General features: G+C 41.3%; 2 long non-coding RNA genes across 4 annotated transcripts in view; one reads left to right on the top strand and one right to left on the bottom strand.

The window, feature by feature from the left end:
* The window catches only part of LOC127377118 (uncharacterized), a 5,295-nt gene extending 4,519 nt beyond the window's left edge, over nucleotides 1-776 (bottom strand). The window contains exon 1 of the long non-coding RNA XR_007887628.1: nucleotides 522-776. This is a non-coding gene — a long non-coding RNA (uncharacterized LOC127377118). The remainder of the gene's footprint in view (nucleotides 1-521) is intronic.
* A 2,168-nt stretch (nucleotides 777-2,944) lies between these two features.
* Nucleotides 2,945-15,923, top strand: LOC127377116 (uncharacterized). Of its 3 annotated transcripts, XR_007887627.1 has the most exons (5): nucleotides 4,831-5,065; nucleotides 5,698-8,227; nucleotides 8,334-8,499; nucleotides 9,221-9,390; nucleotides 15,312-15,923. It is a non-coding gene; the product is annotated as an uncharacterized LOC127377116 (long non-coding RNA). The 3 variants fall into 3 exon arrangements; XR_007887626.1 differs by lacking the exon at nucleotides 4,831-5,065 and adding an exon at nucleotides 2,945-3,067 and having other exon boundaries at nucleotides 5,698-8,499; XR_007887625.1 differs by having other exon boundaries at nucleotides 5,698-8,499.
* Nucleotides 15,924-16,778: the final 855 nt, after the last annotated feature.

The raw sequence follows: 16,778 nt of genomic DNA, 5'->3' as shown, positions 1-16,778 counted from the left end.
ATTTCATAAAAATCCTACAGGAATTTATTGATTTGTGTCCCGGAAGAAAATGTCATTGGATTTTCAAATGTTTCTCCCTCCTTCCGTAGCCTGTGTCTACCTCCCACTGTTGGCTGAACAAAGAGATGGAGAGGAGGAACCGTCAGCGCTGTTTAGGATGAAACCGCTCCCCTTTACTCTCGATTACTGAGCCTATAGAATCGCAAATGTGCTCTTTTTCAAACAAATGCAATTATTAACTATTTTAACGGACATGCCTATTGTCGCCTCTCAGCCTTCCTTCGCAATCTACATCTCAAAAACGCGCTTCCTGCATTTACATTAATGCAAGTCAATTCACTAAAGCAAGTCATTTGTTAGGCTTATAGGTCTATTGGTTCCCCGTTGCCAAAAAATGAGAAAAACGTAATAAGCCTGTATAGCGGCCACCTGCTACAGGAGAGGCGTCCTCTGTCCAAATATAGCCTATACTGATAAATCCACGCTGGCTTGGACTCAAAATCCTTTGTTCAGTGTCTTACTCTCGCCGTTGCGGGTATCCTGCAGCCATGCATCATACAGTGTGGCTCCATCGCATCTTCTCTCCATTTTGTGCAACGCGCAGGCCTTCAGTCTGTGCAGAAAACGTGCGTGCGAGTGCAGCAGCTCAGCGTCTAAACTTTGGTGGAAAATAGCCTCCGCAGTCTCTCCACATGCACGGCGAGGCAAAGAGAGAGCCAGATTGTGAATTGAATTGCAGTTGCTTTTTCTCTCCTCATCTCTCCCTCTGCAGAGCTGAGCGGCCTCCACATCTTAAGCTGAATGAAGGGGGAGTTGTCCCTGTGCATTACAATGACATTCAGGCCCCCATTCATTCAGCCACTGTCTAACGGTCTTTGGACAGCAAATGCACCCCCATCGGGGGGTCGCAGCCCCCTCATTACACCCCCAATCCCAACACGCAGCCCCCCACAATAGCCCCAACAAAAGAGAGAGGAGAGTCGGCCCCAGTTGTGCGAGCTGCGGCCCCTGGACTTTTGAGGTACGCTGGGAAAAATATTCCTGTGCATTTGAATTACATTAAGGAACGTGCCGCGGTGGAGTTTAACGTTGAGTTATCGCAGAAAGAACCTCAAAACAAATGTGTGTGCTGTTTAAAATTTCTCCCTACTTGTCTCTGTGAGCTAATCTGCAGCAGGTGAAGTTTGGTATAAAATAAAGGTTCAGTTCAGGTGATGAAAAACGCTGTCTTTTTAATGTAACTGTGCTGTGTCAATAAATGCGCCGCAGTCTCCTTGTGGATCGCAAAAAGTTGACGCAAAGTGAAATACGGTGGTATGGAGTGCACATAAAGAGGCATGCTAAGCTGCAGGACCAGGCTCATGCAGGACTCCGCACAATTAAACATATCCCAGGGAAGTTTAGTTCATTCTCTCTGACCTAAAATCACTCCATAGGTGTAAGGGAAAATTTAATTTAAAGCAATAGGCTACATTTTTAAACACTGCGGAATATGCGCTTTTTATATTGACATTTCACATAAAACGTCGCAACAAAATGATACAGCATAAAAACACCAAGATTTTAAATGTGTGTTTTAAAAACAGATTATTTTTAAACGTTCTTTTGTAACATTGTTGCTTAACTGTTCACCTGTAAACAACATGCAAGCAAACAAACAGCAGCTTATCTCAACCCATTTGAATTCGCTCCTTCAGTAATCTCTGTTACCATATTCACCTTTCTGAATTTAATTGAATAATTGATCACATTAAAACATAGCCCACATATAGCATAATAATAATAATAATGATAATAATAATAATAATAATAATAATAATAATAATAATAATAATAATACACTAACTACCGATTTAAAATAGTGGACATTGTTTGAGAAATTGTCCCGGTGTGGAGAGCCAACTTTCCCAGGGAAATCATACCGATTTCCGAAATGCAGTTGAAGGCCCGAATAGGCACAGCTGGGCATCTGCTTATGGGCCTATTCATCAGGAGGAGGGAGAGGTCAGCGCTGCGGCCGGTGGGCAGCTCTGCACTATAAGCTCGTTATGCAGATACACAGCTTATAGTTTATAACAGGACTCTCCTCTAACACAGCGAGGAGACACTCTGAGTCTAAATAAATCACCTTCATCAGGTGATCAGGAACGTTTTGGGCGGGATTAATGCGTTAATTAAACATTTTTGAAGATAGTTTTACATATTATTTAGTCAATTAATGTTGATTTTCATACAAGTTGTGTTATTTTTTATTATTGTATTAATCTGAATTATTATTGCAGTTTATATTGGATTTTTCTTTCTTTCTTTCTTTCTTTCTTTCTTTCTTTCTTTCTTTCTTTCTTTCTCGTAAAATAGCCCACCTATGTGTCATTTGTACTTTTCTCCCCCCTTGTTTTATTTTGCCTTACTTACAGCCAAGCAGGTTGAAACATTTCAAATTTGAGAAGCAAAAGAAAAAAAAGAAAAAAACGTGTGGGTAAGCTTTTCTTAAATGCAGGAAATTTGCTTTAAAACATTGACTGAACTTTATCAAAGAGAAAAAAAACGAATCTCCGGTGCATTTTTCCCCTAAACCTCCCACACTTTTATACTGGCACTGCTACTTGTTTTGAGAGGCATATAAAGAGGTGTAATTTTGCAAACATTTCTTAAGTGCAGAGAGCCAGAAGGACCCTCTAGTATTGTCCAGGGAGAGAAAGAGAAACACGTTGACAAAGGAATCCATTGTTCCTGGTGAACAATTCAAGGGGCCTAGTAAGCTGTCCTCTACGATCAGGCAGCCGGCCGCTGATTTGAATGCAAGGGGCCCCTCCAAGGAGAAATGGTAATATATGGCAAGATATAACAAACAGTAGCCTATATTAAACCGTGCAAGTCGGCTATTACCAGGTCCTGTACACACACATGCACACACACACTAGACAGAGAGAGGGAGAGAGAAGTTGGAAGCTGGAGGAAAACTTTACTGTACTCTGGATACAATGTGTTACACCTGCTCTCAGGATGAACCCCACTTTTATTTTTTAGAGCCTCAGTAAAGCTAATGTGGTCCACATGGTCACAGGTAAGCTTATATTGATGCAGTAATATTACCTAAAATTATTTTAAATTTTATTTGTTCTCTTAGAAAAAATAATAGTGATCTAAATCAATGTATATTATATTCTCCTATTACTGTAATTGTTTCTAGGTGCCCATGGTAATGTACACCTGGTATGAAATAAGATGATAGCTAATAAAGTTAAGGCTTAACTTGCACTGTACCTTAGCCATAAAATCACTGTTATGACAGGCTTTTAAAAAATATATTATTTATTTTAAATTAGTTCTAACCTGCTAACATTTTTGTGCTGATAGAAATTCCTTATTTTCATTTTATTTTATTTTGCACTCCTTTGCTACAAGCTACACTCAAGCAATAAAAGATCACTTATTTTACACTCCTAAAGACATTCGCACAACAAAATTAAATCAAATGCAAACGAGCAAAGAAGGGTCTGTGTGTTATGCGTTCGAAGTTGTACTAAAAGTCAGTTTTGCATGTTGATTTGGACGCTGTCAGTTGAATTTTGGCCGCACAAATGCAGAATGACCCGAAATCCCAAATGTCACGGTTCATCATTTCACAATGAGAAAAAAATTGCTCTGCACATTTGTTGAGAGATGGACTGTCATCTATGTGTCTCAGAACAATGATTTGTACACACACACACACACACACACACACACACACACACACACACACACACACACACACACACACACACACACAGGTTATAAACACCAGAAGCACAATTCCTCACATTATTATTTTATACACACCTTCTCTGGCAATTCCTCATTTGGATGTTTTATAGACGAATGAATTACATTTGTCCTTTGCTTCGTGGACTCTATATCAATAATGTTGAGCCACTTGACCAGCGAGGAGAGTATCAGTACTAATGTGGAGGTCCTTGACTCTGTCTGATAAATGTCATGAGCTGTTTGCATTGATCTGTTTGTGACACAGCCAGCAGAAAAGGATAATTATCTTGTGCACGTACACTGTATGTTTGAAGTGCTCTTGAATCTCAAATCTACCCTGAACTCTCCCTAAATGTGTGTTTGTATACACAATTAAGTCTGCATCTGAATACGTGTCTGTGTGTGTTAACTGACAATTGTGAAGCCTCGAAATCAATACCTCCTAGAATTAATGATTGTATGACGATTTAGATTGGAATGATGGTGCTGATAATGTTGGCGTGCGAGGGTTGTGTGAATGAACGGCACAGATTGATGTATAAGTGGTGCAAAATTCACCTTGAGTGTGTGTTTGACTGTGTGGCTATGTGTTCATATGGCTGGGTCTTCCATTCGTGCACGTTATCATTATCCTGTACATGACTGAAGCTGCTCCTCAGTCATGTACTCCAGCCTGAGCAGTTAGGAAGCTGGAGAGGACATAGACTCCTGAACAGGACACACTGAATAACCAGTAGCATGAACTGCACAGATATTCATTACTAGCTTTTGTAAAACAAGTCAAATTCCAATGAGTGTAATACATTGGCAGCAAAGACAGTTTTTTTTTGTATTCCACCAAGACAGAGAGCAGAGGTGACACCACTGCTGAGGTGAGTTTTACACAAATCCTGCATGTCAGCCGTTCACATGAAAACAAAGGTGCACGTTTAACCTCCCTTCAAAGCGTTGCTCTTACTGATGCTCATTCATGGCCAGCTGATGCTGTTTTATAAGTGCATGTGGAGTAGCACAAAGACACACAGAAGTCCATCTTTTTCCCCTTTCTGGCTCTGTCACACACAAATTCACACACACACACACACACACACACACACACACACACACACACACACACACACACACAGCATGCAAACCTGCAACAATTCAATAAACTTATGCACAGCTTTTCCCATCCACACACTGTGACTAAACCTCGCTTTCGTCTCATATTCGCAGCACACCGCTCCTCTACGCTGTCAGTTAACCCTGCAATTAACCCGCACCTCAGCCAAACATCATTAGGGAGGGAGCGAAGGAGGGAGAGGAGAATTGAGTAAGGCGAGAGACAGATAAATGGAGAAAGCGGGGAATGGTGATCTTGTCGTGCATATGTGGGAAATTAAGATATGACAATTTACAAATAAACAAACAAAGTATTGTAATTCTATTTATTCTTTTTTCCTCATTCATATTGTTTCTACACAATTGGTTTTTTATTAATTTTATTTTGTAAACCTGTCTTGTTCCCTTGCTGACATATATTTTGTGCTTTTCTGGATATATGACATTGTATATGTCTTTTTAAAAAATGGATTGTGAATGATTAAGCTACATGAACCATATAGCCTCACCTCTGTGACCTCTCCCATCCCCCACACTTTTTTGCAGATTGGGTAGGCCCCAGTTAAGAGGTTTGGGGCGTTGGAGCATCAGAGAGGTTTTGCATACAGCTGTATTCAAGTCTGGGGCAACTCCACTGACAGGCTGATGGAGGAGTGTGACCAAACCCAACATTTTGTATCATTAAATACAGAGATAATTTTTTGCGTTTATTTAGATTCTATGATCAAAGTGACAGACATTTTTGAATTGGGATGACACTGAAAACCAGAGGGGTGGATGGTGGAAGCTAAATGTTAAAAGATGAGGGTGCTGACCTTTTATCATCTCTGTTGTGTGTTGTAGGAGCTGCCTTCAGAGAAACAGCAGAATGGAGTCAAACAGATGAAGGTGTTTCTTTACATCATTTCATCACTGTAACCCGGGGCAGACAATGTGAGGATGTAGCCTACAGAAAATGTAGTAATGGATTTTTATCCCAGAACACTTCTGCTCTTTACTGGATATATACTGATGGGTAATTAATGCAAGTATACTATACACTTAAACAAGACAAAATACCATAGATATTTTAAGATTTTTTGTTGAAATGCATTGCTTGTTTGGTTTGCTTGTAACATTTATAGAAATTCAAATTTCAAAACTGTAGATTACATCACAATTGTTCTAAATATTACCCATAAACTATTAAACTAATTTCATATCCTACAGAACTTTGTATGTTTAGATGACAACAATGCAGCTGGAGATAAGGTTGATGAGATCGTACACTGAGGTTACGGTTCAGACATTGTTTTCCTCCCTGCTGGTATACGGCCCCTTATATTGGGACAGTGCGGTGCACATTGTGTCTAGTGGGCATTGTGGAGTATCTGGGGGAACTGTTTAGTCCCCCATAAGAAGATTAGAGATGATTGGTTTTATTGACCGGCCTATGCTGCGGTTATCAGGGCGACTCTCAGAGCACAGAGCCACGCTTTTGTCTGGCCCTCATTGTTCTTCCCAGCCCAAGACTCTGCACTGATATGAATTTGATATGACAGTAAAGTGCCAATTATGTACATACATGCAAGGCCCTGCTCCCTTTCAGCTCTGTGTGGAGTGAAAAGACAGGGAAGATGAGGAAGACACGGGAGGAGAGATAAGGTGATGGAATATCTTGAAGGGTTAGCGAGCGGGTCTTGAGGATAATTTGCTGCAAGAATCTGGAGTCTGTTATTTTCCGGATCCTGATGTTGTCAATAAAACGCTGCCATTGAAACATTGATGTGTGATAAAGAGGTTACGTGGGTGTGTGTGTGTTTTTTTTCCTACCAGCTAGCCTGTCACATCTTATCAGCATCAGCTACATCTGTGATGTGGTGATTATTGTCATCAAGGGTTACTAAATTACAGAAAACATGAATATTATTCTGCCTTCTTTTTAATGCTGTACATATTAGTTGATTTTATTTCAATTTCTTTATTGATTTATTGATCATTAAGTTTACCTCCATTACTGTATTCAACCATGGCAATAGCTTCATTTGATAACAGTGTATAAACTTATTTCAGATATGCTTCATCATAAATCAAAATTTACTTTACATGCATTATATAGATTATACAGCATCATAAAATATAAAACTGCTTGCTATGTGCACTAATGTGTGTTTACAACTGTAAACTGTGTCTGTGTCTGGCTGTTAGCGTGTGTGTGTGTACTTGAATCAGGCTAACATTTGAAATCAAAGTCGGAAACGGTGTGTAAGTCCATTTCTAATTCCCTTTTATTCCTCTCTTCCTTTTCTCTCGCTTTTATGTACTTGTCTTGGAAAAAAGGTGTTAAATCATCTAAATCATTCCCTGGCTATTATATCCAATTAATGCCTCCTCATGGTGTTTTATTGTGTTATAAACTGCTATTGCTTGTGGTTCAGTAGACAAACACAATGTGTGTCTGTGCCGCCTGCCACTGGGGCTGGCTGTGGCTGTGCTGGGGAGGGACAGAGGGGGACTTGGCCACTGCCCATGGGGGCCCTGGCCACTCTAAATCAGTTAGTTTTGGAGGAGATCCTAGTCGGCTTTTTAAGAGGGTCCATTATAGGCTTGTTAATGCCTCAGCCGAGGGGGAAACACTACTAACTGCACTCAATTCTCTATGCACTCAGTCTCCTTCTCACTCGCTCTCTCACAAACACACACACACACACACACACACACACACACACACACACACACACACACACACACACACACACACACACACACACACCTACAAACACACACCCATTTTCTTCTCTCCCTCACTCTCCTTTCGCTTGTGTGTTTCTTCTTGAGATGTGTGAGCGACTGTGTGTTGTCTTCTCAGTGTATCCAGTGTGTTTTCCGTGCACATGACACACCCATCTCTGCCTCTGACTCCTCTTCATGAATTTCATGGGTTTGGCCTTCACTGAAAGTAACACAATATCACAAAGTCTACCCATTTCTTGCATTGATCTGTGTGCTCTGGGTCTGAATGTGTTCTTTTGTTAACACATGTGTGCAGCTATGGCCATGTGTGAGTGTGTGTGTGTGTGTGTATGGTCTGTAAAATGTGTTAAGCAGATTGAGGGTTTCTTTGAAGATGTACTTTGGAGGCTACAGGGGGATTCAGGAGTGTGTTATTGCATATTTAGGACAGTGTGTGAGGGTCTTTTGAGGGAGTATGTGTGTGGGAAATTTTAATTCACACTATAAGTGTGAAGCAGCTTAGTTCATTTATCACTGAAAGGAAATACCCAGAGTGGTGTTTCAACTCCCAGTAGGTCCGCTGTCACACTGAGCTCTGGAGGATCCTAACTAGCTGCAAAACCAAAAACTACAAAGTTCATCGAGGAACAATTGCTTGCTGGTAATGTCAGTTACCACTTCATCTCCTGTTTCATCCATATGCAGACGTTTTTATTCAGTTGTGTTTTCCCGCTGCTTTATATTGAGTTCTGCATTTTTCTTCTCAGCCAAAGCGGTCACGGCTGCTTTGTTCTGCTCGTGGTCGAGCTATAGGCAGCGATATTGCCACACCTGAGGTGCAAGCTAATGTCCTCCATCTCCGCATTCTGAACCGTCGTCAAGGAAAGGTGCCTCTTGGTTGCCCTGGAAACCATGCCTCCCAGCATGCTTTGTGTGAGTGACAGGAGGAAGGTGTGACAGACTGAAAGCTTTGTGTAAATGGACATCTTGCGAGCTGGACAGGCTGTGAAGCCTTTTTGATTCATCAACAGTGCCTAAATGTACCACTGTTGATTCCTCATGTGTTTGCAAACATTAAAACAGTGTAGTTATTATAAACCATAGTTCATGTTTTTAATTCTGCATAGTTGCTCTGTCCAAACTGAATGGAAAGACTTGGAAGATATGATGTAATTATCTTGTTCCTCCACATGGTCAAATTCTTATTCTCAGGGAAAAGATGTGCAAATTCTACAGCTATACCAGCAACATAATCTTGCTGTTGAGGGGAATGAGCAGGATAAGTGGCTGCCATGATTGGTTACAGCAGTGGCAGCCTGTGTTCATCTCGCTCCCCTCTGTGCTTGCTCATGCGAGACGCTCTGAGAGTGTGTCCTGACATGCGTGTCCCTGCGTATGTGTCCAGAGAATGTGGGTCTGCCTTCTCCTCTGAGTAAGTGCAGAACTTAAAGTAGTTCTGTACGGCATGTCTGCGTGTTGATCAAAGTATGTAAAAAAGTAAGGTTAAGAGTAATTGACTTCAGTAAAGGACAGTTGGCGCAGTACTTTGCAGTCTGCAATAAGTGCATGCATGTTTGCAAGTGTGTTGGGTGGATGTTGACATCAATACAATCAGCTCTTAAATTTCAAATCTTGTGTGTGTGTATCTTTGCAGGGTTCAATCTCAGAAGCCTGATAAAGTGTGAAACCAATAACTGATAAAGTATCAGTCAGCAGGCAGTGCTGTCCAGTGGTGAACCTGGAAATGGACCTTTTCCTGAACACTGACCAGATAAGCAAAATCAGAAATAACTGACTCCAGGGAGCGCCTGTCAAGTCTTACTGGTATGTAGTTTCACTTTCAGTGCAGTTTCAGTTTGTGTGGATTTTTGCAAGCCATTGTTTGGTATTTTGAATTAATAAAAATAACTCTAATTCTAATTATGCTGCCACTTTCAAGGCAAGGAAACAGCTCAGAGTGCAGTACTTCTCAAAGCATTCATCCCTGAAGACAAGGAGACACAAGAATAAAGTAAACAACAATGGCATCCACAAATATTGACATTATAACTTCTTAAATCAATTAAAAAGTGATAAAAAAATCAAAGAGGGGTCTTCTCTGCACTTGCTATTTCAACCTCAATCGATAGGCCTCTCTTGATTACATCATAACCTTACCTGTGTCCATCCTACTGTTACCCCACCATACCCTACTAATACCCTACAGCTGTTGTTTTTACTTGACTGAAAAATTTAACAACAAACTCTGACCCCCCCCCCCACAAACCCCATTTGAGAATTTTTTTAACAAATGCCCCACTACACAAAACCGATAATGGGACTGTGAAATCCCCACACCCACACATTTTCCCACCCCATTATCATTATCACCATGTTATCACCACATTGTCATTAGCTGCATCTGACACAGCGCAGTCTGCGTTGTGCCTTTAAATATTTTCTATCAGGTTCTGATTACCGTGGCTCCCACTTTAGGTGCGGCACTGCTGTGTGAAACAGACATAATATACATTTCATGTTTGTTGTTGTTCTGATGGGAAGAAAAATCTCTGAGCGAACAGATTCCCAACCTACTTCTCTCTTATTTTCATATTTTGTCCTTGTTTTGGTTCAAATCTACTTATCCAACCAGCCAGGGTTTTTCTCACTGAGCCTATTCCAGTCTTTCTGACCTCCTACTTCTTTTCCCTCATCTCTCCTTTTCTTATTGGCCTCTTATCATTCTGTCTTTTTCGCTCATTAGCCTACTTTATCCTCCTTTCCTCTCCTCTGTTCTCCTCTCCTCTCCTCTCCTCTCCTCTCCATCCTGCATGCCTCAGCAGCCTCTCCTTCCTGTCTGTCTGTGTTGGCATGAGCCTGCCTGGCTCTGCCCCCGCCTGCCCGCACTTTATGCTGATTGGACCAGCTGTTCCACTTAAATTCACCATGGCAACCACAACCTGTCGCCTAGCAACCCTGCTCTTCTCCCTGATTCCTGCCAGTGTTCTCCACAGGCAGAGGGAGAGAGAAAAGGAGAAGAAGAGATTGAAAATTCCCTCAGATTTGTGTGTGTGTGTGTGTGTGTGTGTGTGTGTGTTGGTGTGTGTGTGTGTGTGTGTGTGTGTGTGTGTGTGTGTGTGTGTGTGTGTGTGTGTATGCGGACATGGGTATGTTTGGCTCCTCTTCTCTGAGTCGGAAATGAAATGTGTTGATGAGATGGTTAAATGCAGACTGTGTTTGCATGTAGGCCAGAGGGACCTTCAGTTAACTGGGAGTAGGCTCGCAGGCAGAGACGTATGCACCAAATGAAGGTTGCTGTGTGCGTGTGTGTGTATGTGTGTGTGTGTGTGTGTGTGTGTGTGTGTGTGTGTGTGTGTGTGTGTGTGTGTGCGCCTCCTTGTCTCACGTTGACTGGACTTGTCCTCTCAGGCGTGATGAGAGCAAGGGTACATGCAAGCTCATGCTAAAGAATTCATGGCACTGCTGCTCTCAGAGGCCCCACTGTCAGTGTAGCCTCATGGTCCAAGCATACTAATCAGAGACGCTGGATATTTGGAGACACACACACACACGTATGAACACCAAAACGGGTTTAGTCGACACTTTGTTCTGGCATGTCGCTGTCTACCTATTTTAACCAGGGAAGATTACCCAGTTGCTAATAGACTTTTCCTGCGGCCTGGGAACCAGTCCCATGGACCAGGTAATCCCACGGCTCATCCCCTGCAGATGAACTCTTATCCTGGGGAGAGCAACACGAAGCTCCCCTCCAACTCTCATAATTGGATCTCATACAAGTCCTTAGTTGTTGTCGCTCACCTCACCTCTGCATCAAAGAAATATTAAATACAGTACCTATTCCAAGCCTCTGGTGTGCTGCTTCTGTACAATGTGTAACAAGTGTATGCATTCTGTACAATGTGTAACAAGTGTATGCATTCTGTACAGTCCCACAGTGTATTTTTAGTGATGACATAGACATAATTAATTATGAATTTATTTGAATATGTGTTCAACTGCCTTCATCATCTCTATAGAGAATTCAGCCTGGCTTGCTAATTAATGTGAGCAACTGAATCCTGAGCAAACATAGATCATAGTAATAAATGAGGAGCCATAAATGCAACATAAATTCTCCAATGATACTGTATAATGTGCCAGAGAAGTACTGCAAAATGTAGACTGTGTAGACTTATTGTGGGAAATTAAAGGGATAACAACATGAGGTTTTCTTAGATGGTGATTCATAAAAACAGCTTCAATATACACACTCTGTATATGTATATTTATCTAGTTGCTAGAAACCGATTTGCTGCTAGCCATAATATTAATTAGCATTTAATAACCTTACTTTTGGGGATCAGAGTAAGAGCCACTTTAGAGATAATTTTATAACCTGCATCCATAAATATTCAACAGGGAGGACATTTGTGCATCATATGCAGGAACATCCCTAACTGCTTTAACTGACAAAGATAACAATGGCCAAAGCTATCTGTCAACACTTTAATAATTCATTATAAATAAACAACTAGCTCCATGGTCAAATTTTCATTTTGTCCAATACTCTGGTTTATGACCAAATACCTGCAAAACAAACAAAACAAACAACATTCCCATCAGCTACATGTGCACTTTCTGCGTAGTCCCAATTAGCACACGTTGCCATGCAAACACTAAACTAAGATGGTGAAATGGTAAATATTACCTGCTAAATATCAGCATGTTAGCATTGTCATTCTGCGCCTATTGACATTTTGAAGTCAGTGTTCAACTCATAGTACCATTGTGCAAAGCACAGGTGTAAATAATGGAATTAATGGCTGGATTGCATTTAGCTGCTTCAGTTTCAGGGTCCTGGTATTGTGCATGCTGGCTCGCTGTCACACTCTCATGACTTACTGAGATACTTGCATGGAACAGAGCCATTGTTATTGTTTTTAGTAACAGTAAAACTGTATTCTGCGACGCCTTCATTGTGCTTTCAACCATATATGAGGCTGTACAAGGCCTCCTCTTGCTCAAGACATTGAGGTGAGCTGTTAAGTAGTGAGCTATCAAAAGCAAAATATTAGTCAAATACTGACATGTTTAACCTGAAACAAAAGTTAAAAGTATGGCTCTTTTTTTTTTTTTTTTACTGTTTCTATTTTTAGCGGCTCTGGTTAGGAGAGCCATTTATCGCAAGGAACAAGATGTTATAAAACAAGGGGAGGCAGGGTGGAAAATCACACTGAGCGATGACCAGACTTGCTCAGTGTGACTCTATTTCTGTGTAAAACTATCTGCCAAACGCATACACACAAACATAAGCAAGCACTCCTCAAATTATTACTTGAAGTGCAGCTTTTTCCTCCTCTCTGCCCTTTTGATTGACTTTGTATTACCCACACTTGCCCTCCTCCCAGCTCCTCTTCTCTCTCGCTGCTGTCATTCTCTCTGGGTCCCCCCCCCTCGCCTCAGAAGAAAAAGCAGATATGACTTGTGTCTGATCTCCAGCCTCTAATGCGTGTTTTGGTTGGTTTATAGATATAACTCCTGTTCATGTAATGTCAACACAGACTGCCTCAGCAATTATGTGTTTTTGAACTCTTTGTTTTCATTGACTTTCCCAAAACACTGCAGCCACAGGGTCAGAGATGCGTCAAGGATAATAGCTGGTATCTTTCATAGCTAATCACACACACACACACACTAAGACACACTGGTGCAGAGACACATGCAGGGACTCAAACCCTTACAAAGTAAACACTCTGAAAAACAACACCACTAAAAGGAAAGGACCTTGCAATAAGTCATTTGCATGAGATGGTACATGCATAGTCCATTAAAGAATAAGATGAAGGGAAACAAGCCAAGGCTCTTATGGTAATTGAAATAGGTTTTCCTGAGAGGCTGCCAGGTGGCCCACCAGGATTTGAAGCAACACAGGGCCCCTCGTGTCAAATGGGGCCCCAACACCAATCTGTCTGATTGGAAACCCCCAAGTTTAAAACATGGAAGGAACAGCCCTTGCACACACAGGGAGCTGGGATCTGAAGGGTCAGACCTCGACCTCCACAGTATGCCAGTTCCCTTCAGCTGCACATTACCCTTCCCTGCAAGCACCGCAGGGGCTGGTTGTGCTTTAAAGGCCTTTCTTGATCAGCTTCTTTCTATAAGCAATGTGGGCCTACATTAAGACAAAATATTCTGTTTTGATTATTTCTCATGAAAGATTTCTGTATTTAGTGTTTTCTCACAAGGGCAAAGTGGGCGTCACGGTATGTCTTTGAACCACTCAGGGTTATGAAACATTTGAATCAGAATCTGATAACAGTTGTTTGGGTTGTTTGGTCACAATCAAATCTGATCAAACCACATCTGCACTGTCCTGATGGAGCATACTAGCTCAGTTTTTTTTTAAAGAATTTTAACTCTTAATAGGCCTTAATAATAACTAAACAACAAAAAAGATCATTTAACTCTGAATGTTGTTCTTTTAACTTTTAAGGTTTAAGATTTAAATGTTCCCTGAAATAATTGTTTTGTTACGATTTCTGCTTGCTCCCATCTCTGCTTCAGTCAAGTCTATATTACTGTATTAGGAACTGATTTGTAAAGCCATTGGACCTTCGCGCTGGGGAAGCTTCCACAGCGAGGAACACAGAGATTATACAGGGATTAAGTGGCGTAATCTCACATGTTGCTCTGTGATGCTGTCTGAAAAAATTAATACACACAGAAGGACATACATCTAATACATACTTGTTTGTACACTGATGAGACAATTTCCTTGAAAATAAATTGACAACTGCAACTGCTGAATTGAGAAGCACAGAAACTTCACAGAATTTTCTGACAGCACTTTATCTTCCTTCTTTCCAGAACAAAAATATATAAAACTGCAAAGTTTTTTAGATTTCACCATCGATCTCTTCTTTCGTCCATCCTTCTTTATCTACTGTTGACAGATCGTTGACCTTCCTCATATTCGCTCTTCTTCCCCTTTTTTCTGAAGGAGAGATAAAGGAAAAGATGGGTCTCTTGGAGAGTCTGCGGTATTTTGGAGGATTGAGGTTGATTATTTTTGGGGATGGGGAGGAGGTTGCTGGATGAAAACAGAGGTCCTGGCTCTGCTTTAAGATAGCCTTAAGTGACGCTTTGATTGCAGTGACAGTTGATCTTTATTATAAAATTCCATAATGGAAAATCGACCCTTTCCACTAAGCCCAGGACCTTATCTGTGCGAGTCTGCACTGGATGGAAGTGTGTGTGCACGTGTGTGTGTGTGTGTGTGTGTGTGTGTGTGTGTGAGTGTGCATCTGAGGGGTTATTCAAGAGATAAAAAGGGCAAAGACAAGTGATGAAATCAAACTGAACAAAACTGACTACACCTTTTTTGCACTTTTCTCTATTGATTGATATATAACATTAAATCTTGGATTTGGGGCACTAATTGAATTCTTATTGCTGCTAGAGATTAACTACATGCTAAAATTAAAAATTCTGTAGTCTGTTTGGTCCCTTGGGTGAGCACGCGTGTGTGGTGAACAATGCTGCTGTTAGCCAGACTGCATCACTCCAGCAGGACCTGATGATAAGGGGCCCTACATTCACCCACAAGCCTATAGGACAATAGCAGGCTGGGGCCTTGCTGCCGTCTCGGCGGCCTGGCTCTCCTTTTGTCTGTTTGGATGTGTGAAGCTTCAGTGACAGATGGCAGGGACATACTGCCATATCTGTTACCTTTCCGAGTGACGTGCAATATGTACTCTTTCCTACAGGCGACCGCAGAGAGTCGGCAGCTGTCCATCCCTCTCCCCGCACTGCCCTGCATTGACTGAAACACCAACAGCCCAAATTCAGCTGAAAATTTCCACAGAGAATAATCAGGCTAAAACATGTTATGTTGTTATTATAAATCAAAAGCCATCACTAATATTGTATATACAGGCTGGAGCAAATATCATATTATGATGAAAAATTGAATTTCAACATATACTTATGTGGCAAATTATATAGACTCTTCTATTTGTAGCCAGTGTTATTTTCGGTTTCTGTTGAACTCTGTGTTGTCTGAGAATAATTGATTGACTGTATGCTTTCATATTTACATCAAATCAGTCCCCAGGGCTGCACTGTGCAGAATAAAAATCGGAAATGGCGTAACCTATGTCATCTTTATTCTGAGAGTATCTCCTCTCCCCTCCTCTCCTGTAACATGGCTACAAGTAACGTTAATTTCTTTGTGCCTCTAGACAGAATCAAATGCTATCTGTAATATGCAGCCTTGATGAAAATGTGTATGAATCACCAAGGGCAAGCCTGAGAAATTTAATTCTTTTAGGTTATATGACTCACTGTAAAACACTACCAATAAAAGTGTCTGCATGCTCTCTCCCTGTATCTGTGTATATATGTGTGTGTGTGTGTGTGTGTGTGTGTGTGTGTGAGTGTGTGTGTGTGCCTCTCCTCCTCCCCCTGTATGTGATTTATAATGGCGTAGCCCTAGTGAGGGCCTTTGGAGGCAGATCGAGGGGAATTGGTCTAATTTGCGTGAACTACTGTTGATTTATAGCCCAGTCAGAGGTTAATGATGGTGTCGCTCATTGCCGCTTGTTCTTTCCACTGTAATGTCGTTATAAGGAGGCAATGCCAAGACCCCGCGGCATTGTATCCATCCTTCCTTTCCGCACAGTGACCCTTCTCTCCTCCCCTCTTCGCCAGTAACCCCTGACACTTCATCTCACCTCACCTACACAGCTCCACCAGTCACTCAGTGGAGATGTACTGGAGATGTTGATTGTAGTAATGAACAGACTTTTTTGGACAAATGCCTTTACTGAGTGCTCTGTGGAATTTGGGTTCACCTACAGCAACATGCAGGAGCCAATTTTCAAAATGTATCTTAACTAGTATGAACAGTTAGCTAATAAAGTAAAGTGAAAATGACAAAAAAATTAGATTTTTGTTTTGAATTATGCGTTAAAAATTGAAGGCATCTTGCTACAGTGAGAATAAAATTGCACTGTTTGGACACAACTAGAAACAAAGAAGTGAGTATGGTGACGTATATGTCTCAACATTTTGCGCAGGAAACTACAATAATTGGTCAAATTTGCAGAAAAGTTGTGGTGATTGGACAAAATTGCAAGGCTGCTCAAAATACACATAGGGACTGGTGTAGGTTTTACCATGACACTGGCTCACCAAAGGTGGGCCCTGCAGACATAGGTGTATTTAGGATCTCC

The sequence above is a fragment of the Dicentrarchus labrax genome, unplaced genomic scaffold, assembly GCF_905237075.1.
Source record: "Dicentrarchus labrax unplaced genomic scaffold, dlabrax2021, whole genome shotgun sequence".
In the NCBI taxonomy this organism is placed as follows: Eukaryota; Metazoa; Chordata; class Actinopteri; family Moronidae; genus Dicentrarchus; species Dicentrarchus labrax.
The sequence above is the reverse complement of the archived record's forward strand: the minus strand, read 5'-3'. Positions and strand labels throughout refer to the sequence as shown.